The sequence below is a fragment of the Gorilla gorilla genome, chromosome 12 (genome assembly GCF_029281585.2).
Source record: "Gorilla gorilla gorilla isolate KB3781 chromosome 12, NHGRI_mGorGor1-v2.1_pri, whole genome shotgun sequence".
NCBI classification, from domain to species: domain Eukaryota; kingdom Metazoa; phylum Chordata; class Mammalia; order Primates; family Hominidae; genus Gorilla; species Gorilla gorilla.
In genome coordinates, this window is record NC_073236.2 from 84,719,384 (window position 1) to 84,744,351 (window position 24,968).

The window sequence follows — 24,968 nt, forward strand, 5'->3', positions numbered from 1 at the left end:
TCAGTAAATGAGAAGTATAAAATTTCCAGTTCACTTTATAAAGTTCATAAGGGCAAGCAATAATTTTATTGTTTCCAACACCTACCATGGTTTATGATGCATAGAACTTAGCATAATACATATTTGCTTTCTTGAGCTTTGCAGAAATTTAGGATTATTTTCTTAAGTGGAATCACTGAGCCAAGGCTTATAGACAGATAAGGCTTTGGAAATGTGTTATAGATTGGTCTCTACCTGGCCAGGGGTGGGTGAAATTGGGCCAGTCGCCGAGGCTGGGCTTGCTGGGGATTGCCTGTTTCAGGAGCATGTTGGGAGTGTGGTGGTTTGGTTTGTGGTGGCTGCTCCTGATTTGGCTGTTCTCAAGTCTCTAGCTTTTGAGAGATATATGAATCTACAATAGCATTTTTGTTGTGATATAATTTCTGAGTACTTACAAAACAATTGCCGAGGTGATATATGATCGTTTCTATGGAAGAGCTTAGGGAGAACAAAGCATCAGGTGAATACACCTTGGTTGCTCCATTCTGAGCCCTTTGGATCCAGCTCTGTCAGCCTGTTCCATACCTGGAAGTGGTATAGCCAGTTAGAAATAATCTCTGTAAAGAGATTAAACATACTGTCTTTATACAGATTATTGCACATTTATGCTTCTTGACTGTCAAGGACTGAAATTCAGTTTAGGCCTTCTACCAAGTAAAGTACCCATCTACCTGAAAGAATCAAATGGCTGTTATATTTAAAGGCAGCATGAGGGAAAAAAGCAGAAGTTAAGTATGTAAGGCCTCTTTTTCATCATATTTGATAAAAATGAATTAGCAATCTTGATTAGCAAAAAGGCAGGGGATAGATCTCTCTCTCTCTCACTCATTTTTTTTTTTTTTTTTTTTTTTTTTTTTTTGAGACAGGGTCTGGCTCTGTTGCCGAAGCTGGAGTGCAGTGGTATGGTCTTAACTCAATGCAACCTGCACCTGCCAGGCTCAAGTGATTCTCCAGCCTCAGCCTCCTGAGTAGCTGGGATCACAGGCATGCACTAGCATGCTCAGGTAATTAAAAAAACTTTTTGAGAGATGAGGTCTCATTATATTACCCAGGCTGGTCTTGAACTCCTGGGCTCAAGCCATCTTCCTGCCTTGGCCTCCAAAATGCTGGGATTACAGGTCTGAGCCACCATGCCTGGCTGGATATCTCTTTTTTTAATCAATGGGATGAAATAAATAAATTCTCTGAGTTTGCAAGTAGTGCAATAATCACAAATGTTTAGTATTCATAATGGCATATATATATTTAGGTATGAATAATGCTGTTCTGCATATATGCTATTTAAATTAGACAGAGTAAGTTTTGAATTAATTTTCTGGTGTGTAGTAGCTTAAAAGAGAGTGAAGGCTGGGTGTGGTGGCTCATACCTGTAATCCCAGCACTTAGGGAGTCTGAGGAAGGAGGATCACTTGAGCCCAGGAGTTCGAGCCAAGGCTGGACAACATAGTGACACCCTGTCTCTACAAAAAATAAAAAACAAATTAGCAGGGCATGGTGGCAAGCACCTGTGGTCCCAGCTACTTCAGAGGCTGAGGCAGGAGGATCACTTGGCCCAGGAGGTTGAGGCTGCAGTGAGCTGTGATCATGCCACTGCGCTCCAGCCTGGGTGACAGAGTGAGCTCCTGTTTCAAAATAAGAAAGAATGAAAGAATGAAAGAATGAAAGAAAGAAAGGAAGGAAAGAGGGAAAAAGAAAGAGAGAGTGAATACAGTGTGCCTTTTGAGAGCTCTGAATATTTTTTAAAAAGTATAATGTCATTTCCTTCCAAAAGAATTTTTTTCCTTTTTAAGACCAAAAGGTTTTCAAAAGATAAAGATTGCGCATTCTTTACATAGTGTAAAATTAGTTCTTTCAAATCAATTTAATTAAGCTTGAGTAAAGAGATCCTGTCTATGGGACAGTTTGTGGATATGTATTATGTATGTATAAATGTGCAAAAACACTTTATTGGCTATTTATAAAAGACAGAAGGGTCATATGCCCAGTTAGGAAAGGGAGAATATTGTAAAATAAGATTTAAAAACTTTTCTTAGAAAGATGGTTTCAGTATACTTAATTTTTCCTACCCTTTTCTTTCAATAGAGAGTTGTCATCGAAAATAACAAGACTATTCTGGATATGAGTAACACTGAGGAATAAGATACTAAGCCATTAAAGAAGGGTATAAAAATTATGTCTGACACAGGATATGGAGAGAAATATGATGAAGATGAAATATGACAACAGAATCAAGGTAACTGGTATGAATTTGCTCTGTGATATGCAAATACAAGGAATGTCATATTTCATTTTTTTATATCAAATTAAATTTTGCTCAAGACTGCCACCTACCCCGGATAATTAGAAATCTAATCAGTCATTTTGCAGAGCCCCTTCCGTTTCTCTTGAGATTCATCAAAAATATGGCTGGGCATATTGGTTCACACCTGTAATCCCAGTACTTTGGAAGGCTGGGGCAAGAGGATCGCTTGAGCCCAGGAGTTCAAGACCAGCGTGGGCGACATGGCGAGACCCCATCTACAAAAAAAATACAAAAAGTTAGCCGGGTATGGTGGTGTGTACCTGTAGTCTCAGCTACTAGGGAAGCTGAGGTGGGAGGATCACTTGAGCCTGGGAGGTCAAGGCTGTAGTTAACTGTGATCATGCCACTACACTCTAGCCTGGGAGAACCCTGTCCCCTGTCCCCCCAAAATAAGAGATTCATCACAGATAATGCTAGCAAATGTTTACATATCTGCACCAGATAGGTCATAGTATTATTACATTCATTTTTAAATTAAGGACACTATGGTACAGAGAGTAGTTTGCACTAGACTGCCTGGCTAGTAAGGAACCAGGATTTGGACCCAGGCAGTCTGGTTTGGGAGTCTGTGCTCTTAACCACTATAGTATGCTGTACTAGTTCCAGAGTTTATGCATTTCAGCAGTGTTCAGACAGGGCTGTTGGTCTCTTTATTCCTAGGCATCATCCCTCTGTAGGAGAGTCCAGAACTGTTGCCCCATGATCTGATACCTGGACTCAGAAAATTGCTAGTCTCTGATCAGATCTGACAGCAGACACATTTTGTCCTATGAGTATAGTACCTTTTAACACTCTGAACTGACAACATTAAAAGATGGAGGTTTCATTAAAAAGTGAAGATTTTCAGTTTTTATTGAAAGATCAGAAGATTTGGGAACAGCACCAGTATTCTTGCTGACCATAAGCTGAAGCTCATCGTCTTCTGCCACTTTACCTGACATGTGTGCTTTCCTTGCTCTCCCTGTTTCTATCCTGAGGCCCTTTACTCTTCTAAGTTACTTGACAGATTCAGTGGTCAGACTTTAAAACAAAACAAAACAAAAAAAACTCTCCTTCCTAACAAAGCCCAGTCTGTCCTTCCAATAAGTAGAAGAAATAACACTTGTTCCTTCACGGTGAGTTAACCACCCAGGCACAATGAATTTTCACTAGCACTGGTATAACTTTTTGCTTCCATAAAGACTGAGATTGGTTTGGTTTCCCCCATCATCTCCCCAGGGACTGGTATTTGAAGCTTTGGCAACCTCTTTGGCCCTTCCCTTGTCTTTGCCTTATAGATCAATCAGCTGCCAAATCCTAGATTCCACCACCAAACCTCTGTGACCACAACCTCCTCTATGTTCACTACAGCCACTTGCAAGACACCAGCTTAATGCAGGCCTTCCTGGCCCCTTTTCTGGACCGTCCTAATACATGGCCTCTTAACAGGTCTACTGGCTCCCGTTTGTCTTACTCTATTTTCCATTTCCCATTTCCTCTCCTTATTCCCAAGGATGGTCAGATGAATCGAACCTTTTTTTCCCAGTATTTGCCCTGAGTTTTTCTACTTCTGTGATCATCCTTTCTTTTAAATACTCCCTCCACAAACACCCACATATTCAAAATCTACCTCTCTCTTAGTAACCTCAAATTTCACATTCTCCGTCTTTCTATGATCCCAATCAGAAGCAATTTCTCCCCGCTTTTAAAGCACTTAACACATTTACTCTGTGTTTACAAACATTGTCCCTACTTGTCAGTAAATCCTTTGAAAGTACAGTTAATTTTTGAGTCATTTTGTATGCTCACAACTCACAGGATAGTATCTTGCAAGTATTACTAGCAGGTTTTCAATAATTTTTGAAGGAAGGAAGAAAGGAAGACAGGCTAAAGTCTCCTATGAGGTAAAAAAGTATTTAGCCGTAGGAAGTTATTTACATTTTGTTACTGTTTTTTCTTCTCTATAATGTAGAAGAAGAACTGGAATATCATTTCTAAATCTATACTATTCGGTTTAAAAATAATATGGCAAAACTAGGCTGGGCATGTTGGCACATGTCTGTAGAACTAGCTATTCCAGAGGCTGAGGTGGGAGGATCACTTGAGCCCAGGAGGTTGAGGCTGCAGTGAGCCATGATTGCACCACTGTATTCCAGCCTGGGCAGCAGAGCAAGCCTCAAAAAATAATAAATTTAAAAAAATAAAAATAATATGATAAAACTGTTAAAAACCATTATTTCTTTCTTTTAAATTTTTTTTTTATTTCAATAGGTTTTTTGGGAAAAAGTTGTGTTTGGTTACATGAACAAGCTCTTTAGTGGTGGTTTGTGAGATTTTGGTGCACCCATCACCTGAGCACTATACACTGTACTCAATGCGTAGTCTTTTATCCCTCATCCCCCTCCCACCCTTTCCCCTGAATCCCCTGAGTCCCCAAAGTCCCCAAACGTCCATCGTATCATTCTTATGCCTTTGCATCCTCACAGCTTAGCTCCCACTTGTGAGTGAGAACATACAATGTCTGGTTTTCCATTCTAAGTGAAGTGAGTTACTTCACTTAGAATAACAGTCTCTAATTCTGTCCAGGCTCCTGCAAATGCCATTATTTCATTGCTTTTTATGGCTGAGTAGTATTCTATGGTATGTATGTGTGTGTGTGTGTGTGTGTGTGTGTGTGTGTGTGTGTGTGTGTGTGTGTGTGTATAAAACATTTTCTTTATCCACTTGTTGATTGATGGGCATTTGGGCTGGTTCCATTTTTTTGCAGTTGCGAATTGTGCTGCTATAAATGTGTGTGCAGGTATCTTTTTCGTATAATGACTTCTTTTCCTCTGGGTAGATACCCAGGAGTGGGATTGCTGGATCAAATGGTAGATCTACTTTTAGTTCTTTAAGGAATCTCCACACTGTTTTCCATAGTGGTTGTACTAGTTTACATTCCCACCAACAATGTAAAAGTGTTTCCTTTTCACCACATCCACACTAACGTCTATTATTTTTTGATTTTTTGATTATGGCCATTCTTGCAGGAGTGAGGTGGTATTGCATTGTGGTTTTGATTTGCATTTTCCTGATGGTTTTGATTTGCATTTTCCTGATAAGTAGTATATTAGTCCGTTCTCATGCTGCTGCCCTAGGCGGGGTGCGGTGGCTCACGCCTGTAATCCCAGCACTTTGGGAGGCCGAGGCAGGAGGATCACGAGATCAGGAGATCGAGACCATCCTGGCTAACACGGTGAAACCCCGTCTCTATTAAAAAATACAAAAAAATTAGCAGGGCATGATGGTGGGTGCCTGTAGTCCCAGCTACTCGGGAGGCTGAGGCAGGAGAACGGCATGAACCCAGGAGGCGGAGCTTAAAGTGAGCTGAGATCGCGCCACTGCACTGCAACCTGGTCGACAGAGCGACACACTCCGTCTCAAAAAAAAAAAAAAAGAACTGCCTGAGACTGGGCAATTTATAAAGGAAGGAAGTTTAATTGACTCACAGTTCTGCATGGCTAGGAAGACCTCAGGAAACTTTCTATCATGGTGGAAGGGGAGGCAAACATGTCCTTTTCCACAAGGTTGCAGGAGAGAGAAGTACCAAGCAAAGGGAGAAAAGCCCCTTATAAAACCATCAGATCTTGTGAGAACTCACTATCATGAGAACAGCATGGGGGTAACCACCCCCATGATTCACTTATCTCCCACTGGGTCCCTCCCAAGACACGCGGGGATTATGGGAACTACAATTCAAGATGAAATTTGGGTGGGACCAGGCACAGTGGCTCTCGCCTGTAATCCCAGCACTTTGGGAGGCAGGCAGATCATCTGAGGTCAGGAGTTTGAGATCAGCCTGGCCAACATGGTGAAACCGCGTCTGTACTAAAAATACAAAAATTAGCTCAGCGTGGTTATGCATGCCTATAGTTCCAGCTACTCAGCAGGCTGAGGCAGGAAAATCACTAGAACCTGGTTGCAGTGAGCCAAGATTGTGCCATTGCACTCCAGCCTGGGCAACAGAGTGAGATTCCATCTCAAAAAAAAAAAAAAAAAAAAAAAAGAACAAAAGAAATTTGGGTGGGGACACAGCCAAACCATATCAAGTAGTGATGTTGAGCATTTTTTCATGTTTGTCGGCCATTTGTATATCTTCTTTTGAGAATTGCTTATTCATGTCCTTAGCCCACTTTTTGATGGGATTGTTTGTTTTGTTCTTGCTGATTTGTTTGTGTTCCTTGTAGATTCTGGGTATTAGTCATTTGTCGGATGTATAGATTATGAATATTTTCCTCCCACTCCATGGGTTGTCTGTTTGCTGATTATTTCTTTTGCTGTGCAGGAGCTTTTTTAATTTAATTAAGTCCCATCTATTTATCTTTTTGTTGCATTTGCTTTTGGGTTCTTGGTCATGAAGTCTTTGACTAAACCAGTGTCTAGAAGGGTTTCTCCAAAGTTTGTTCTAGAATTTTCGTGGTTTCAGGTCTTAGATTTAAGTCTTTAATCCATCTTGAGTTTTGTATAGGGTGAGATATGAGAATCCAGTTTCATTCTTTTACATGCGGCTTGCCAATTATCCCAGCATCATTTGTTGAATAGGGTGTCTTCCTCATTTTATGTTTTTGTTTGCTTTGTCAGAGATCAGTTGACTATAAATATTTGGCTTTATTTATGGGTTCTCCATTCTGTTCCATTGGTCTATGTGCCTATTTTTATACCAGTACTATGCTGTTTTGGTGACTATGGCCTTGTAATATAGTTTGAAGTCAAGTAATGTAATGCCTCCAGATTTGTTCTTTTTGCTTAATCTTGATTTGGCTATATGAGCTCTTTTTTGGTTCCATATGAATTTTAGGATTGTTTCTTCTAGTTCTGTGAAGAATGGTGGTGGTATTTTGATAGGTATTGCATTTAGTTTGTAGATTGCTTTTGGCAGTATGGTCATTTTCACAATATTGATTCTACTCATCCATAAGCATGGGATGTGTTTCCATTTGTTTGTGTCACCTATGATTTATTTCAGCAGTGTTTTGTAGTTTTCCTCGTAATGGCCTTTCACCTCCTTTCACTTAGGTTAAGCATATTCCTAAGGTTTTGTTTTGTTTTGTTTTTGGCAGTGATTGTAAAAGGGGTTGAGTTCTTGATTTGATTCTCAGCTTGGTCGCTGTTGGTGTGTAGCAGAGCTACTGATTTGTGTATGTTAATTTTGTATCCTGAAACTTTGCTGAATTCATTTACCAGTTCTAGGAGATTGTTGGATGTCTTCAGGGTTTTCTAGGTATACGACCATGTCATCAGCAAACAGTGACAGTTTGACTTCCTCATTACCAATTTGGATGCCTTTTATTTCTTTCTCTTTTCTGATTGCTCTGGCTAGGACTTCCAGTACTACGTTGAACAGAAGTGGTGAAAGAGGGCATCCTTGTCTTGTTCCAGTTATCAGGGGGAATACCTTCAACTTTTCCCCAGTTGGTATAATGTTGGTTGTGGGTTTGTCATAGATGGCTTTTACTACCTTAAGTTATGTCTCTTATATGCCAGTTTTGCTAAGGGTTTTAATCATGAAGGGATGCTGGATTTGTCAAATGCTTTTTCTGCATCTCTTGAGATAATCATGTGATTTTCGTTTTTAAGTCTGTTTATGTGGTGTATCACATTTATTGACTTACAGATGTTAAACCATCCCTTTATTCCTGTTATGAAACCCATTTGATCACGGTGGATTATCTTCTTGATATGTCATTTGATTTGGTAAGCTAGTATTTTGTTGAGGATTTTTGCATCTATGTTCATCAGGGATATTGGTCTGCAGTTTTCTTTCTTTGTTATATCCTTTCTTCATTTTGATATTAGGGTGATACTGTCTTCATAGAATGATTTAGGGAGGATTCCCACTTTCTCCATATTTTCTTTTTTTTTTTGGTGACGGCAGCAGGGAGACAGGGTCTTGCTCAGTTGCCCAGGCTGGAGTGCAATGGTGTGATCATAGCTCATTGAAGCCTCAACCTCCTGGGCTCAAGCAGTCCTCCTGCCTCAGTTTCCTAAGTAGCTAGGACTACAGGAGTGTGCCCCCACACCTGGCTAATTTTAACATTTTTCGTAGAGACAGGGGTCTTGCTATGTTGGCTGGCCTCAAACTCCTGGCCTCAAGCGATCCTCCCACCTCAGTTTCCCAAAGCACTGAGATTACAGTTGTGAGCCACTGTGCATGGCCAGTGTTTTCTTACTTTATGATATTCATTTCTGACCTAGCTTCAGAGTCACTACCAACTTCCATAGAATCCTGTAAAACAAATGGGTTACTAAAGCACATCACCTTCAAACATGGGTGTCTGAGACAGAACACCTGAAATTTATAACAAGAGTGCGTTATGTTTACTTACTTGCCATCTGATTTCATTGCTGAGGTTGGGCAAGTGAGCTGTTTTGGGAATATGCTGTGACTCTGGCTTAACCTCACAGTGAATGCCACCTTGCAACGAAACTGGGGCAGGTGGTCCTGAGGGAGGGTGGTGCTGTGGGTGGTATACCAGAGCTCATGTCAGAAACTGAGCTCAGGTCCTGGCACTGCCACCAACCAACGAGTGGTCTGGATAAGTTTATACGTCTCTTTGCCTTTAAGTGAAGAAAACTGTGCTTTACCTCTAAAGTTCTTTTCAGTTTCAACATCTGTGAATCAAGCTGTTAGATTGAAATTTTCAGTGCATAGAATCAGCAAATGTCCCCAGAAAGCCATTGATATGAGCAGTCTGAAGATAAATGAGAATTCTGAAAATTGTATTTTAAAGTGGCTCCTAATGAGTCCCTGGAAATTTGCACATTGACTTAGTAGTGTATCTTCATACAAATGTCATATATTAGCATTTTTGTTGTAATTCCCAGAATTGCTTCCCAATGATACTGGGGTTGGTTGTTAGGCATTTCCTTAAGTATACCAACTTGCTGCCAAATTCTCTGTTCTCCTCCTACTCTTAGCTCCAAGGATAACACATAAAAATTGAATTACTGCTACCGTTTCTTCTAATAGTAACAACTAAATGCTATGCTACTGCATATTTATGTCTTCTATAAAGCTATTTGTAGACACTATTGCAAATAATAAAATATAATGAGATGCACATTGGATGATAAAATTAACGCTCTTGGTTGTTTGGTATTTATGGAGAGAAATAAATAGAGATTGAGCTAAAGGTTATCCCCAGCAGGCAAGAAAAAGGTCACAAGTTTATGCATAGCAATACACTTTTGAAAGTGGTTTCTGTGAGACACATGGCTAGTTAGAATTGTCTTTCTTTGCTGTTGTATAGTAGGTACAGTAAAACTTTTCTTTATAATTTATTTAAAAATATGTAAAACCCAGTCTGCCTCTTAACAGAATTGCCTAATAAAATTGCAGACATAAATAATTATATTGAGGGATGGAAGCTAGAAGGGGTGATTGAATAAGATGAAAGAATGAGCAACTGAGCCGAGCAACTGAAGAAGCTCATTTTCAGGGGATAGAGTTGCAGAAAAAAAACACTTTAACAGTTTCTCTTTTGATTATTTGAAATAAACATGGCATATTTAATAAAGAAGTATAAAGCACAAATGGTAATCCTGTAAAAGATGACAGAAAACAGTAATAGTTGTGATCCTTATAGTTAGAGATTTTTCAAATTTGAAGATCATGTAAACATTCCTTTGGGGAATTTCAAAATTAGAATGCGTATCGAGTATCATTAGGCACGTGCTCAAGTGCTAAGTGGTACAGTTATATCTAGAACAGCAAGATGGTACTGTGATAATTAAAGAGAAGAAATTGCTCAAAAAAATTATTATCAAAAGTGAAAACTTAAAAAATGTGTATGCCCCTCGATCCAGAAGCTTCACAAACAAGAATGTATCCTAAGAAAATATAAATACTGGGCCGGGTGCGGTGGCTCACGCCTGTAATCCCAGCACTTTGGGAGGCTGAGGCAGGCGGATCACGAGGTCAGAGATCGAGACCATCCTGGCTAACGCAGTGAAACACCATCTCTACTAAAAATACAGAAAATTAGCTGGGCATGGTGGCGGGCGCCTGCAGTCCCAGCTACTCGGGAGGCTGAGGGAGGAGAATGGCGTGAACACGGGAGGTGGAGCTTGCAGTGAGCAGAGATCGCGCCACTGCACTCCAGCCTGGGAGACAGAGCGAGGCTCTGCCTCAAAAAAAAAAAAAAAAAAAGAAAGAAAAGAAAAAAGAAATACAAATAATGCTTTTCTTTGATTCTGTTTACTCCAGTTTTACATATTTTTTTTTTGAAAAGAAAAAAAAACTAAAAACAATCCACGTCAATAAGGGACTGTTTACACCAATTGTGGCACACCCATACCATGGAAGGACATCTTAATGATTTGGGATAGTGGTGGGAGCTGCTTATTGCAGGAAGCGGAGGAGGAAGATGATGAACATTTTGACTTTCTTGTACTCTGGAAAATTTTCAAATAAATGAAGTTGATTTTAGCAATTTTCTAACTTTACTTTCTCCTCTTCTCTCTCTTGGAATCTCTTTGGGGTTCCAAAATTCTCAAGCTAACCCAGTCATTACAACATCTTTACTTTACAAAGTAATTTGAACTGCTCTCTCCTAAACTGTTTATGATCTTTACAACTTTTTCCCTCCCTTCACTAATAAATCTATAGAATCTCTAAAAAGATTCAGGGGTTTTGTTTGTGGTTTTTTGACAACCACAGGCACTGCGGCAGTGCTGGGGACATCAGTGAAGGGTATGGGCTATGGTTTGCTAAAAAGGTGTAATCTATAAATTGACAGTCTGAAGTCAGTGATCGCCTGCAGTATTTTTCATAGAATCAGATCACAAATATTCTCTGCATTAGCAGAAGTAAACGACTGGCTTTTTTTTTTTTTTTTTTTTATGGCAAATGGTGCCTCTCCTATACCAGCAACACAAATTCTATGTAGTTAGAAGTAGAAAAGGGCATCAAACACACAGGGTTGTTTGTTAATGTGTTTCCAGTTTCTGAAAAGACCGTAATGACTTAGTTATGTCTGGTTACATTTTCTTTTAACTTTCAAAGCACTTTTCCATCTCCTTTCATTGTTTCCTTATAATCACCCGTACAGAAGGTAGGGAAGGTACTATTGCTCCCATTTGAGAAATGATGAAACTGAGACACAAAGAGTTAATTGCAAGGTAGTAATAGGACCCAGGATGACTGACTCTGTGCCAGACATTTTGTCTTGTAGATAACAAGCCAGAGACCCCCTGGTGGCCAGTAAATTATTATTGTAGAAGCTAAGCATAATTTGAAACCATTTCCAGGAACTTAGACTGGGCTTGGAGTTTCAAAGTTCCATTAAAAAAAAAAAAGAAGAAAAAAAAGGCAGGGCGAGGTGGCTCACGCCTGTAATCCCAGCACTTTGGGAGGCTGAGGCGGGCAGATCACGAGGTCAGGAGATTGAGACCATCCTGGCTAACACAGTGAAACCCCATCTCTAATAAAAATACAAAAAAATTAGCCAGGCGTGGTGGCGGGCACCTGTAGTCCCAGCTACTCGGGAGGCTGAGGCAGGAGAATGGTGTGAACCCGGGAGACAGAGCTTGCAGTGAGCCGAGATCGCACCACTGTACTCCAGCCTGGGCAAGAGAGAGAGACTCTGTCAAAAAAAATGAAAAACAAAAAAACAAACAACAACAACAACAAAAATCAAAACAGCTGTTTGTCCTTGATAGGAGTGGAGAATTTTATATGCTGAGATAATAATAGACCAGTGATTTTTAACCACAGTCAATTTTGCTCCCCACCCCTAATCTCATCCCTCTTCCCAAAGGCATTTTTGGTTGTTGCAAATGGGAGGGAGTATTTTCTTTTTCTTTCTTTCTTTCTTTCTTTTTTTTTTTTTGAGACAGAGTCTTGCTCAGTCACCCAGGCTGGAGTGCAATGGCATGATCATAGCTCACTACAGCCTTGATTTCTTGGGCCCAAGTGCTCCTCTGGCCTCAGCCTCCTGAGTAGCTGGGACTACAAGTGTGAGCCACCATGCCTGGTTAATATTTTAACATTTTTAGTAGAGACAAGATCTCGCTATGTTGAACCTCTGAGCTCACGGGATCCTTCTGCCTTAGCTTCCCAAAGTGCTGGAATTACAGGTGCGAGCCACTGTGCCTGGCCTTTTGTTTGGGGGGGGGGGGGTGGGGAGGATTTGGGGAAGGGTGTATTACTGGACTATTACTGGCATCTAGTGAGTAGCAGCTGGTGATCCCACTAAACATCCTAGAATGCACAAGACAGCCCCCATAACAAAGACTATCCAGCTCATAGTTTTAATTGTTCTGAGGTTGAGGAACCCCTGCTTTAGACTGTCTCTTTGCCTTGGTTAATGGTGCTTGGCATGTTCTCAGTTTGCCCTATGATTAGTCTCTGCCATCGAAACCACTGGGCAAAACATTTTAAAAGGGAGTTCAATAATGTGTCATCTTTTACCCCACATTTGGTGCTTTCTCTTAATTCTTCATCCCTTCTCTCAATCCTTTCCCCAGTTGTCATCATCCCTACTTCTCCAGCCAGCATTTGGCTTAATTCATGTACCTGTGTTTCTCTCTTTTTCCTCTTTGACATCAAATTGACATGGTTCAGTTCCACTGTGGTCTCTTTTTCTTGCTCTCTTAGAGAAAACACTGAACTTCGTGGACATTGGGTGATGGGTGGAGGTGCAGGCCCTGCAGGTGCCCCCAGGAATGTCGGTTGGGCCTCTCTGGGAGACTGCTTATCTGCCAGCTTCTATTATTAATTTTGGAAGAATGCTTGGGTGGAGGAGGCAGAGGCCTTCCCTTATTGCCTTAGAGAAAACTCACAGGTGAATTTTCCTAGAAGTTAACTCTACTTCTGAAAGGAGGGTGAACAATTATACTCCATACTCACCTACAAGTTGTAACTCTTATTTGTTTAATAGCAATAAACCCTGTGGATAGTCGTCTCTGGCCATGCAGATATTTTCAGTTTGTTTTTAGACAATGGCAGAGTTGAATTTACTAAGAGGAACACTTAGAGTATTAGAGGGGCTTTCTGATTTTTTTGAGGGGGGTGGTTACAGAGGACCAGGTAATTTTGGATTTTATTTTCCAGAAGAATGCTGACATGGATGAGAAGCATTATTTTTATCTCACTGATAAAGGTTAGAACTTTCATACTCTAAGCAATTGATTTCTTGAAGACGACTGGACTAAACCAGTCTAATTAGGTTTTTTTCTGAGCTAGGTAAAATGTGTTAGTCATTATCTAGATCAGCAATTCTCAAAGTGTGGTTCACAGACCCCTGGGTGCTCCTCCTGAGATTTCTTCAGAAAGTCTGCAAGGTCCAGACTCTTTTTATGATAATATTAAGATGTTATTTGCCCTCTCCCTACCCCTTGTGCCACTTCTCTCTAATTTTGCACTGATGATGCAGAAGCAATGGTGATGCGAACTTTGGGTGCCTTGGCACAAATCAAGGCAGTGGCTTTAAAGTACACTAATTGTCTTTGTGTTCTTCACCTCCATGCACTCACAGTAAAAAGAAAAGCCAGTTTCACTGAAGAAGGTCCTTGTCAAAGTAGTAAAAAGTATTAATTAAATCTTGACCCTTGAGTGCCCATTTTTTAACATTCTGTGTGATAAAATGGAAAGTACACAGAAAGCATTGTTGCTGCATACTGAAGTACAAAAGTGATTGTCTTGAGCAAATCATTTATGCAATTATTTGAGCTGCAAGCCAAACTAGCCCCCAACCCCCCCTTTTTTTTTGTAGAGCACCATTTTTCACTTGAAAGAGCGACTGGCAGACAAACTGTGGTTATTCAAACTTGGGTATTCAGCAGAACTTTACTCAAAAACATATGAAGTAAACCTGTCATTTTGAGGAAAGAAAAACTGACAGTTTATTAAAGATAAAATTTGGGTTTTCAACTAAAATTTTGAATTTTGGAAGACCTGCATTCACCACTGTGAGTATGACAGTTTCCTAGTACTAAAAGACTTTTCTGATGCAAGAAATGATGATATGATTAATATGATTTTAAAATATCATCTAAGGAAATGTGTCAAGCTTGGGAAGATATCAATAAGTCTATGTACTGATATTTTCAATATGATGTTATTGGATGATGCATGGGTGAAAGACCCATTCAGAGTGCAAGACAGACCAATGGATTTTAATGTAGCAGGGTAGGAAATGTTCATTGATATAGTTTCAGATTCCACACTGCAAATCACCTTTAAGAAACTACTACTTATTGTGTTTTGATATGGTACCAAATAGTAATATCCACAATCATCTTAAAAAATCATTAAAATATTCTTCCCATTTCCAACCCCATATCTGCTTAAGGCCAAATTTTCTTCATATACTTCAACTAAAACAACAGATTTCAACAGATTGAATGCAGAAGTAGATATGAGAATCCAACTGTCTTATATTAAGCTAGACTTTAAGGAAATTTGCAAAAATGTAAAATAATACTTCTTTTCTTACTAATTATTTATTGTTTCAGCAATAGCTATTTCTCATAAAAATGTGATTTATATTAACATGCAGTGGGTTTATTAATGTTATTTTAAAATAAATATTTAAAATCTATTTTAACTTATAGTACAGTAAATATTAATAGCTAAAATCCACAGCATGGAAGAGTGTAAAGGGATCTCGAGATGAAAAGTCTGAGAATTATTGATCTAGAAGAATATAAATTACAATATGGGGCCAGGTGTGGGGCTCACGCCTGTAATCCCAGCACTTTGGGAGGCCGAGACAGGCTAATCACTTGAGGTCAGGAGTTCAAGATCAGCCTGGCCAACATGGTGAAATCCTATCTCTACTAAAAATACAAAAAAATTAGCTCGGTGTGGTGGCATATGCCTGTAATCCCAGCTACTCGGGAGGCTGAGGCACAAGAATCACTTGAACCTGGGAGGTGGAGGTTGTAGTGAGCTGAGATCGTGCAACTGCACTCCAGTCTGGGTAACAGAACAAGACTCTATCTTAAAAAAAAAAAAATTGCGATATGGTTACTGCAAAGTTGATCCCTTCAAAGCAAACATGTGCTATTCCCTTTCCTTGTTTAAAAACATTAATGACTACATTTGGATGGTGCTTTGTACTTTCCAAAGTGTTTTTACATGCATCAACAAGTTAATCCTTTGAGCAATCCTGCAGGTCAGGTATCATATTCTTTATATTATACTGAAGAAAATTGAGATTCAGAGCAATCATCAAGCAGCTTATTTTACGTCAGAGAGCCAGTGACAGAGCTGGACATTAACCCTAGATTTTCCAATTTCCACTTTCATTATATTTTTGGAATACTAATTTATAGGTTCAGAAACTATTAGAAATATTTAGTATATGAACAGTGTACATTATAAACAATTTTAAAGGGTTTATTAAATTACTGTACTTTTGGGTAACAAACATTAAACTCAAATATACATAGATAATCTTATTGGGTTTGGGTTATGTTCTTTATGTTGAACATGCAAATTATTTCAAATTCTGAATGAGTAATGTCTAAATGAGTGTTTTCATATACCTACTTCTGTTCATTGTATGACATTGAACTACATGAAATGGCCAATATTCTCACATTTTTGACTTATAAAAATGACAATTTCATATGGCTCAACATAATACAATTTTACAAACGCAGAAAAGATTAATAAGGCCTTGTAAAGTAGGCTTTATTTATTTATTTATTTATTTATTTATTTATTTATTTATTTTTGAGATGGAGTCTTGCTGTTACCCAGGCTGGAGTGCAGTGGCACGATCTTGGCTCACTGCAACCTCCGCTTCCCGGGTTCAAGCGATTCTCCTGCTTCAGCCTCCTGAGTAGCTGGGATTACAGGTGCCTGCCACCACGCCCGGATAATTTTTGTATTTTTAGTAGAGACAGGGTTTCACCATGTTGGCCAGGCTGGTCTCAAACTCCTGACCTCAAGTGATTCTCCTGCCTAGGCCTCCCAAAGTGCTGGGATTACAGGTGTGAGCCACCACGCCCAGCCAAATTAGGCTAAATTTATATAAAGAGAGCATTAAAAAGAATAAACTGAAAAATAAGAGTTTATGTACAAACCCCAGCCCTCAGTCCCACATCCCAGTTGTCTGAGGTAACCTACTATCAAAACAATTTCCTGTGTGTCCTTCCAGGAACTGCCCATGCATATACAATCAAACATGTAGCTATTAAAACATACACACACACACACACACACACACACACACACAAATGGGTTCATACTAACAAACTACTTTGCCAATTGCTTTTTTCACTTGATATTTTGGGATATCATTCCTTCCAATTCATGTAGTTCTATTCTTTTTAAAAATTTCTATTAGTCTATTGGAGAATGTACCATAATTTACTATTGAATTTAAAAGAAATTATTGAAGCATGACATCCACATAGTAAAATGAACTAATCTTAAAGTTTATTTTCCACATGCGTATATACATGTTTATGCACATTACCTTCTACATGAGTGTGTATAACTGTGTAACCACCATCCAAATCAAGTATAGAGTAGTTCCAGCATCCCACAAGGCCCTATCGAGCCCTGTCTCAGTCAATAATACTTCCCTAACCCAGTAACCATTGTTCTAATTTTTATCACCATAGATTAGTTTTGCATGTTTTTTTTTTATTATCTAGCCATCCAAAAGCAGTTTTGCATGTTTTTAAACTTCATATAAATGGAATCATACTGCATGGTTTGCGTGTGTGTGTATGTGTGTACCTTGTTTCTTTTGTTCAACGTGGGTTCTCTAGGGTTGAGTTATATTAGCGTGTGTAGTGGTTTGCTCTTTTTATTGCAAACCATTTTTATAGTATTCCCTTACATGAATTAATCCATTCTACTCTTGATGAAAATTTGGTTTTTTATTTTATAAGTTTTAGATATTATAAATAAAGCTGCCATGAGCAGTTTTACATGTCTTTTGGTGGATATCCATTAATTTTCTTAGGTATATTCTTACTTGATCTCATTTTGGTTTAAATGTGTTAACATGCCTATAAAGGCGGCCCTTCATAGAGGTAGTATAACACATTCATCACACTAGCAAATAGCAGTAGAAGGCAGATGGGATAAAACACAGAGATTATGAGTGCAATTTTAAGAAAGCTTTTAGTTATAGAAATGTAAAGAAAATGTGGTATAAATAAAAGCAAATGCTCTAGTAAAATGCTATTTATGTAAGCTGGATATTGGCATGCCAGTGGATTCTGATATGAAAAAACTCCTGTAGAATGCTGAATAAAGAAGACATCCTATGAGAGTAGAACCGATGGCTTTTTCAGGCTACGGATATCAACCAGTAACATATTCAACTTATCTCTGTAATTTCGCTTGCATTCTTTCCAGCATATGCTTACTGGCTTATTTGGGGTACAATGTTTACAAACCCATATAATATAACACATGCATTCTAAATGGAAAATTAAAGCTATTAATTTATATTATTAATCTAATTTGATACCCTATCACTTTCATATAAGTGATTCCTTAAAAAGGAAAGTTACGTTAGGGAAAAATTCATATGTTTAGTTAATCACATAATTTAACAAAGTCTCAACTGGAATTTTACATTATAATTAATTTGACTCCTTGTTAACTAAAGATTAACCAGAAAACTCTATTTCTCACTCATGAACATTTTTAAGTAAGTTATTGTACTTTCACAGTCTCGGTATTTTTGTATAGAAATCCAACATATTCTTTAATGATTTAATAATGTTCGTGTAGGCCTGGCGCATTGGCTCACACCTGTAATCCCAGCACTTTGGGAGGCCAAGGCTGATGGATCACCTGAGGTCAGGAGTTTGAGACCAACCTCACCAACATGGTGAAACCCCATCTCTGCTAAAAATACAAAAATTAGCTGGGTGTGGTGGCAGGCACCTGTAATCCCAGCTACTTGGGAGGCTGAGGCAGGAGAACTGCTTGAACCCGGGAGGCGGAGGTTGCAGTGAGCCGAGATCAAGTGCCACTGCACTCCAGCCTGGGCAACAGAGTGAAATTCCGTCTCAAAAAAAAAAAAAGAATGTTTGTGTTATCATTTTAAATATGAATAATTGTTGCCAAAGTGTTGTAGTTAGTCTGGGATGACTCTAGATGTTTCTTTTGAAAATGAATTTCTGTTACGTGTTTTCTTTTTTCTTTTCTTTTCTTTCTTTTTTTTTTTAAGACATGGTCTTGCTCTATTGCCCAGTCTGGAGTACAGCCATCATGGTGCCACTCCTGAGTTCAAGGAATCCTCCTGCCTCAGCCTCCTGAGACACTGGGACTACAGGTACACACCACTACACCTGGCTAATTTTTAAATTTTTTTGAGGAGAGAGGGTCTCACTTTGTTGCCCAGGTTTGTCTTGAAATCCTGGTCTCAAGTAATCTTACCACCTTGGTCGCCCAAAGTGCTGAGAGGACAGGTGTGAGCCACTGCGCTTGGCCTGCTTTCAGTTTTGTTGCCCTCTGTTCACCACAGAACAGTCAGAATAACTTTTTTTTTTTTTTGAGACTGTCTCCCCCTGTTGCCCAGGCTGGAGTACAGTACCCAGTCTCCGCTCACTGTAACCTCTGCCTCCCAGGTTCAAGCAATTCTCCTGCCTCAACTTCCCGAGTAGCTGGAACTACAGGCGCCCACCACCACGCCCGGCTAATTTTTGTATTTTCAGTGGAGACGGGGTTTTACCATGTTGTCCAGGCTGGTCGGGAACTGCTGACCTCAGGTGATCCACCCACCTTGGCCTCCCAGGGTGCAGGCGTTACAGGTGTGAGCCACTGCGTCGGGCCCAGAATAACTAAAACATAATTCAGTGTTATTCTCCTGCTTACAACTCTTACCATTATGCTTGAAAAAAAAAGTCAACTCATTACTATGGCCTGCTAGTCCTAAATGACGTTGCATCTGCTAGCCTCTCCCCCACCATCTGGTGTCATTAAGTTCCAGCTACATGGCCTCCTTTTAATTCTGTGAACATGCCAAGCAAGCCCTTTCTACTTTACCACTTCCCACACGCAGTCTCCTCTGTTTAGGAAACTCCCTACCACCTCACACAATTCACTGCTTCTCAGCATTCTACTCTCCACTTAAATGTAACCTGCTTGCGAAGGCTTTCCCGCCTCACCTAAGAAGCCCACTATCTTCTATTCCCATCTTCTATTTTTTTTAAATATAATTTACCAAAATTATAATTATATGCTTGTTTTATTATCTTCTTTGCTGTGTCAGGAATTGGTTCAACTGTTGAAAAATATACAGTGGCTGAAAATGATAGTTCATTTTTCTCTCATATAAACGAAGTTTAGAGGCAGGTAGATCAAGGTTAGTATGGTAGCTCCATGGTCATAAGAGACCTAGGCTTCTTCCCTCTAGCTATTCCACCAAATTAAGCATATGGCTTCCACCTCACAGTCCAAAATGGTTGCCTCAGTTCCAGCCATCATGCTTGTATTCCATACAGCTGGAGTCAGGAAGGCAAATACAGTTTTTATTCAAAGTAAGTGAGATTTTATACACACTGTTAAAAATTGAGAGTTCCTTAGTGAAATTATTGAATCAGGCAAGGATTTTCAATTGATGTTAAAATGACCAGGTAGATGGCTAATGATAAACGACATTCATAAGGTGCCAAACAAAGCAAAACAAAACCTCTGCACAGATTACTTCTGTCCATGAAAGAACAAAGCTTTACAGTGAAAAAGTCAGGCTGTCATCACCTCAATCCAGGGGTCAGATATTCTGTGTCTCCTGATGTGATGTGATTTGAAGTACACAGTACTACTTGCCACACAATCTTGCCAAAAATGTTCAAATTTGAGTCTAATTGGGCCTTAATTTTGAAATGGGAAAGATTCCCTTGTCCCCCTCTCAGGGCATGCGATAGGAGTGTGGCTCCCTTCTTCAGTGCCCCGCTGCTCAAACCTCTAGGGGAGCACACAGACGCGCAGGCTGTGGGGCTCTGACCCCACGGCAGTGTCTAGGGGTGAATGTTTACAACTGAAGCCCCAGTGGACGTGTTACGGGTGCTCTTTTAGTTTAGCCATCTGTAGGCGGCTTGTGTTAGTCAGCTCAATTAGACCCCTGCCTTATTGCAAGGACAGAGGGCTTTCTGTATCTCGGGGTTCCTGCCTTGGTGTACTGGAAGAATTGGATCACATGTGGGTTTGGAGAATGAGTGCAAGGTTTTATTGAGTGGAAGTAGCTCTCAGCAGATGGAGGAGCCAGAAGGGAGATGGTTTTCCCCTGGAAGTCGGGCTGCTTGGCGGCCCGACTCTTCTCTGACAGCCCTGGCCAAACTCTGTTCTGCCGGTCAATGACCTGCCGGCGTGCCAGTGCCTGTCCGTGTGCTCTTGACGTGCTCTTAATGTCCTCTCGAAATCCAACCGCTTGTGTGTTCCTCCGCCAATGTGTTTCTCTCAACGTCCAGCCGTTTTTGTGTGTTTGCCTTGCTAGGGTCTCGGGTTTTTATAGGCACAGGATGGGGGCGTGGGAGGCCAGGGGGGTCTTGGGAAATGCAACATTTGGGCGCCAAGGCAGGAGTGCCTGTCGTCACCTAGGTCTATGGGCACAGGACCTGGGGTGGAGCCCTCGCCAGGGACCTACCTTTCTCCTCCCAGCACTTCCCTGCCCCTCTTCTGTATCAATTTGTCATAACATAATTTCAGCTTTACAGAAATCACAAGGGGAAGAGAAACAAGCTAACTGGTACCCTGACGAAGCAATCAAACAAGTTGAGAAGTTGGGACATTCTTCTGTAGAAGAATTGTTCCTGTTTCTGTCTCTTTAACATTGCAGTATCATGAATAAAGGGGCTGATATATTTCAAAGAGACTGAGGGGACATAACAACCAGATGTGATGTGTGGTCCTCAGTTGGATCCTGGTTTGGATAAACCAGCTGTAAAGGACATTGCGTGGACAACTGGAGAAATTTCAATATGCATAGGTATTCAAATATAATATGCTATTAAGGAATTATTACTACTGTCAGCTGTGATTGTTATTTTGGCTATGTAGGAAACCTTGGTGGCTCACGTCTGTAATCCCAGCACTTTGGGAGGCCATGGTGGGTGGATCACCTGAGGTCAGGAGTTTGAGACCAGCCTGGCCAACATGGTGAAACCCCGTTCCTACTAAAAATACAAATCAGCCAGGTGTGGTGGCGTGCGCCTGTAACCCCAGCTACTTGGGAGGCTGAGGCAGGAAAATTGCTGGAACCCAGTAGGCGGAGGTTGCAGTGAACCGAGATGGTGCCACTGCACTCCAGCCTGGGTGACAGAGTGAGACTCTATCTCAAAAAAAAAAAAAAAAAAAATTCTTATTTTTAAAATATGCATACTAAAATTTAGACGAAGAATGTCATGATGACTGTTATTTACTTAACATTCTTTAGTATTGGAGGTCCACTTCTAAAGAATAGGATAGTGGATACTAGGGGCCAACAAGAAGTCTTCTTTATTTTGAGACAGGATGGTGCTCTCTCACACAAGCTGGAGTACAGTGGTATGATCTTGGCTGACCACAGCCTCGACCTCGTAGGCTCAAGTAATCCTCCCACCTCAGCCTCCTGAATAGCTGGGACTACAGGTGCGTGCCACCACGCTAGCTAATTTTTGTATTTTTTGTAGAGATGGTATTTTGCCATGTTACCCAGGCTGGTCTCAAACTCCTGGAATCAAGCGATCCACCCGCCTTGGCCTCCCTAAGTGCTGGGATTATAGGTGTGATCCACCGTGGCCGGCCCAAGAAGTCTTTAGCATACTCTGCCACCAGACTGTGAGTTGCATGAGGGCAAGGATTGTGCCTATTTTGCTTCCATAACCAGTGCTTAATACACTGTCCAGCATATAGTAGCACTCCTTGCATATTTGTTAAATGAATGAATATGTGAGGATGATAAAGGAATGTAGAAATTAACCATGAGTTCCACTGACATTGGGAATCTAGCAGACATCTGTCAAGAGATCACTGCACTTAAAAATAGGTATAACTGAAATATGACAACTATATGCTATAATTAGCACTAAAGAGGTATGAAAAACTATGGAACTGCAAAGAAACAAATAAAAGATAGAAAACATTAAAAAGGTAAAATAATGGCAAGATACTATTAACTGTATTGCCCCATGCCCATTCCTTTTAAAGTCCAGGGCATTGAATTAGCTTTTTGTAATAAAAATAGCCAAATATAAAAAGCTAAATTCTGTGTGTTTTTTGGGAGATTGTTAGAAATCCAATCTATTTTTTTCTCCCCTTACTCTCCACCTTATCTCCTTCTCCTACTACTGCTGTGGGAAGATCGCAAGACACCCACTGGCTGACTGCAGTTTCAATCCATTAGCCAGCGACATTCCAGGAGAGTTTCCCCCTTGTTTGCATCATTAATCAAAACGTATTAAGGCTGGGGGCAGGGTGGCTCACCCCTGTAATCCCAGCACTTTGGGAGGCCAAGGCAGGAGGATCGCTTGAACCCAGGAGTTAGAGACTAGCTTGGGCAACATGGTGAAACCCCATCTCTCTCTCTCTTTCTCTCTCTCTCTTTTTTGAGACAGAGTCTCACTCCGTTGCCCAGGCTGGAATGCAGTAGTGCAATCTTGGCTCACTGCAACCTCCACCTCCTGGGTTCAAGCGATTCTCCTGCCTCAGCCTCCTGAGTAGCTGGGATTACAGGCACCTGCCATGACACCCAGCTAATTTTTGTATTTTTAGTAGAGACAGGGTTTCACCATGTTGGCCAGGCTGGTCTCAAACTCCTGACCTCAAGCAATACACCCACCTTGGCCTCCCAAAGTGCTGGGATTATAAGCATGAGCCACTGCGCCCGGCTTGAAACCCCATCTCCAGTAAATATACAAAAATTAGCCAGGTGTGGTGGTGCGTACTTGTAGTCCCATCTACTCCGGAGGCTGAGGTGGGAGGATGGCTTGAGCCTGGGGTGTTGAGGCTACAGTGAGCCGTGATCGCACCACTGCACTCCATCCTGGGCAACAGAGTGAGACTGTCTCAAAAATAAAAAACGTATTAATTAAATTTCTACTATATGTATTAAGTATATTAAAAAAAAGAAAACCAATTAAGTCTAAATCATAGGTTTTGTCCTTGGGATGTCGAGATCAGCACAGGCAAAACAAAAAGTAAAAAGTCCCAACAAATACCTTATTTTTCTGTGGTGCTTTACATTTACAAAGAGCTTTGACAATGAAATTTCACTTATTCCTGAAACAATACCTTGTCATAGGCTGGGTTGAAAAAAAAATGAATTGACTTGCTCAAGGTCATCTCCGTTATTAGAGATAAACCATGTTCTCTAGGTATCACACTACCTTCTGAAAGCCAAAACTTAGGCCAGGCATGGTGGCTCACGCCTGTAATCCCAGCACTCTGGGAGGCTGAGGTGGCAACGATCACTTGAGCTCAAGAGTTCAAGACCAACCTGGGCAACATAGTGAGACCCTCCTCTCTATTATTTTAATTTTTAAAAAAATTATCAAAAAACAAAGCCAAAACTTAAACCAGAATTGCATTTTTGACTGTACAATGTACCAGGAACAACTAACAGAGCTGCCACGTGACTGAAATAAACCTTGACTGTAGAGATGATTTCTAAAGCTGTCATTTCTTTGATTTTTTTCCATTTTTCTTAGCAACCTGGAAGCACCACTTTATTTTCCCTCTTCTTTCTGCTTCCAGCAGCTGCAGACCCAATGTAATCACCAAGAGAGAATGAAAACCTCCAACTACCATGAATCAGGCTTAACACAGTAAGAGAACATTTGGGATTCTACTATAAGAATTTCCACTAAAATTTCATCAACAAACAGTTCAGAAGCTGTTAAGCATAGACAAGCCTGAAAGTGGCTGGTAGCTGGCATGTACACCATGGAAATTTCGTATGGGTAAAAAAATGAATCTGATTTTGTGTGGTACATTTAACATTATCACCACCTACACATTCAGTTAAAAGCTGTTCATGGCTGAAGAGAAACCCCTGATTCCCTCCTACATCATATCTCAGCCTAGTTTTGGTAAGATCCGTGGGGAGCTTCATCAAGGATGTTTGCATCCTTTACCCAGAACAAACATTCTAGTAGTGCAACACTCATAGAATCTAAAGAATAGAAGATTAATTTAGTAATATTTAATAAGGAAATGATAATAATAATGTAAAATTAAAAATATTCCCTCCAACTTTTCCCTCTCCTTTATCCCTTGTAGATCATGAATCAGTCCCTGAGGCCTCTCCAGTTTTTAAAGTCCCTCAAATAGGTCCTTTATTTCCACTCCCACCATCCTAGTTTTAGTTCTCTTTAGCTTTGTGATCAAAACCCACTGAACTACTCTATTATTTATTTATTTTATTTTTGAGATAGGATTTTGCTCTGTTGCCCAAGCTGGAGGGCAATGGTACAATCATGGCTTACTGTAACCTCGACCTCCTTGGCTCAAGCGATCCTCCCGTCTTAGCCTCCCAAGTAGCTAGAACCACATGCATGCACAATCACACCCAGCTAATTTTTTATTTTTTGTAGAGATGGGTTTTTGCTATGTTGCCCAGGCTGTTCTCAAACTACTGGCCTCAAGCAAGCCTCTGCTTTGGCCTCCCTAGGTGCTGGGATTATAGGCGTGAACCACCAGGCCTGGGTGAACTAC

At 40.3% G+C, this 24,968-nt stretch overlaps 1 long non-coding RNA gene across 1 annotated transcript in view; it reads left to right on the top strand.

The window, feature by feature from the left end:
• The window catches only part of LOC129531605 (uncharacterized), a 95,568-nt gene that overhangs the window by 66,664 nt on the left and 3,936 nt on the right, over window positions 1–24,968 (top strand). Inside the window, exons 3-5 of the long non-coding RNA XR_008676887.2 lie at window positions 2,122–2,272; window positions 14,074–14,269; window positions 24,009–24,079. This is a non-coding gene — a long non-coding RNA (uncharacterized lncRNA). The remainder of the gene's footprint in view (window positions 1–2,121; window positions 2,273–14,073; window positions 14,270–24,008; window positions 24,080–24,968) is intronic.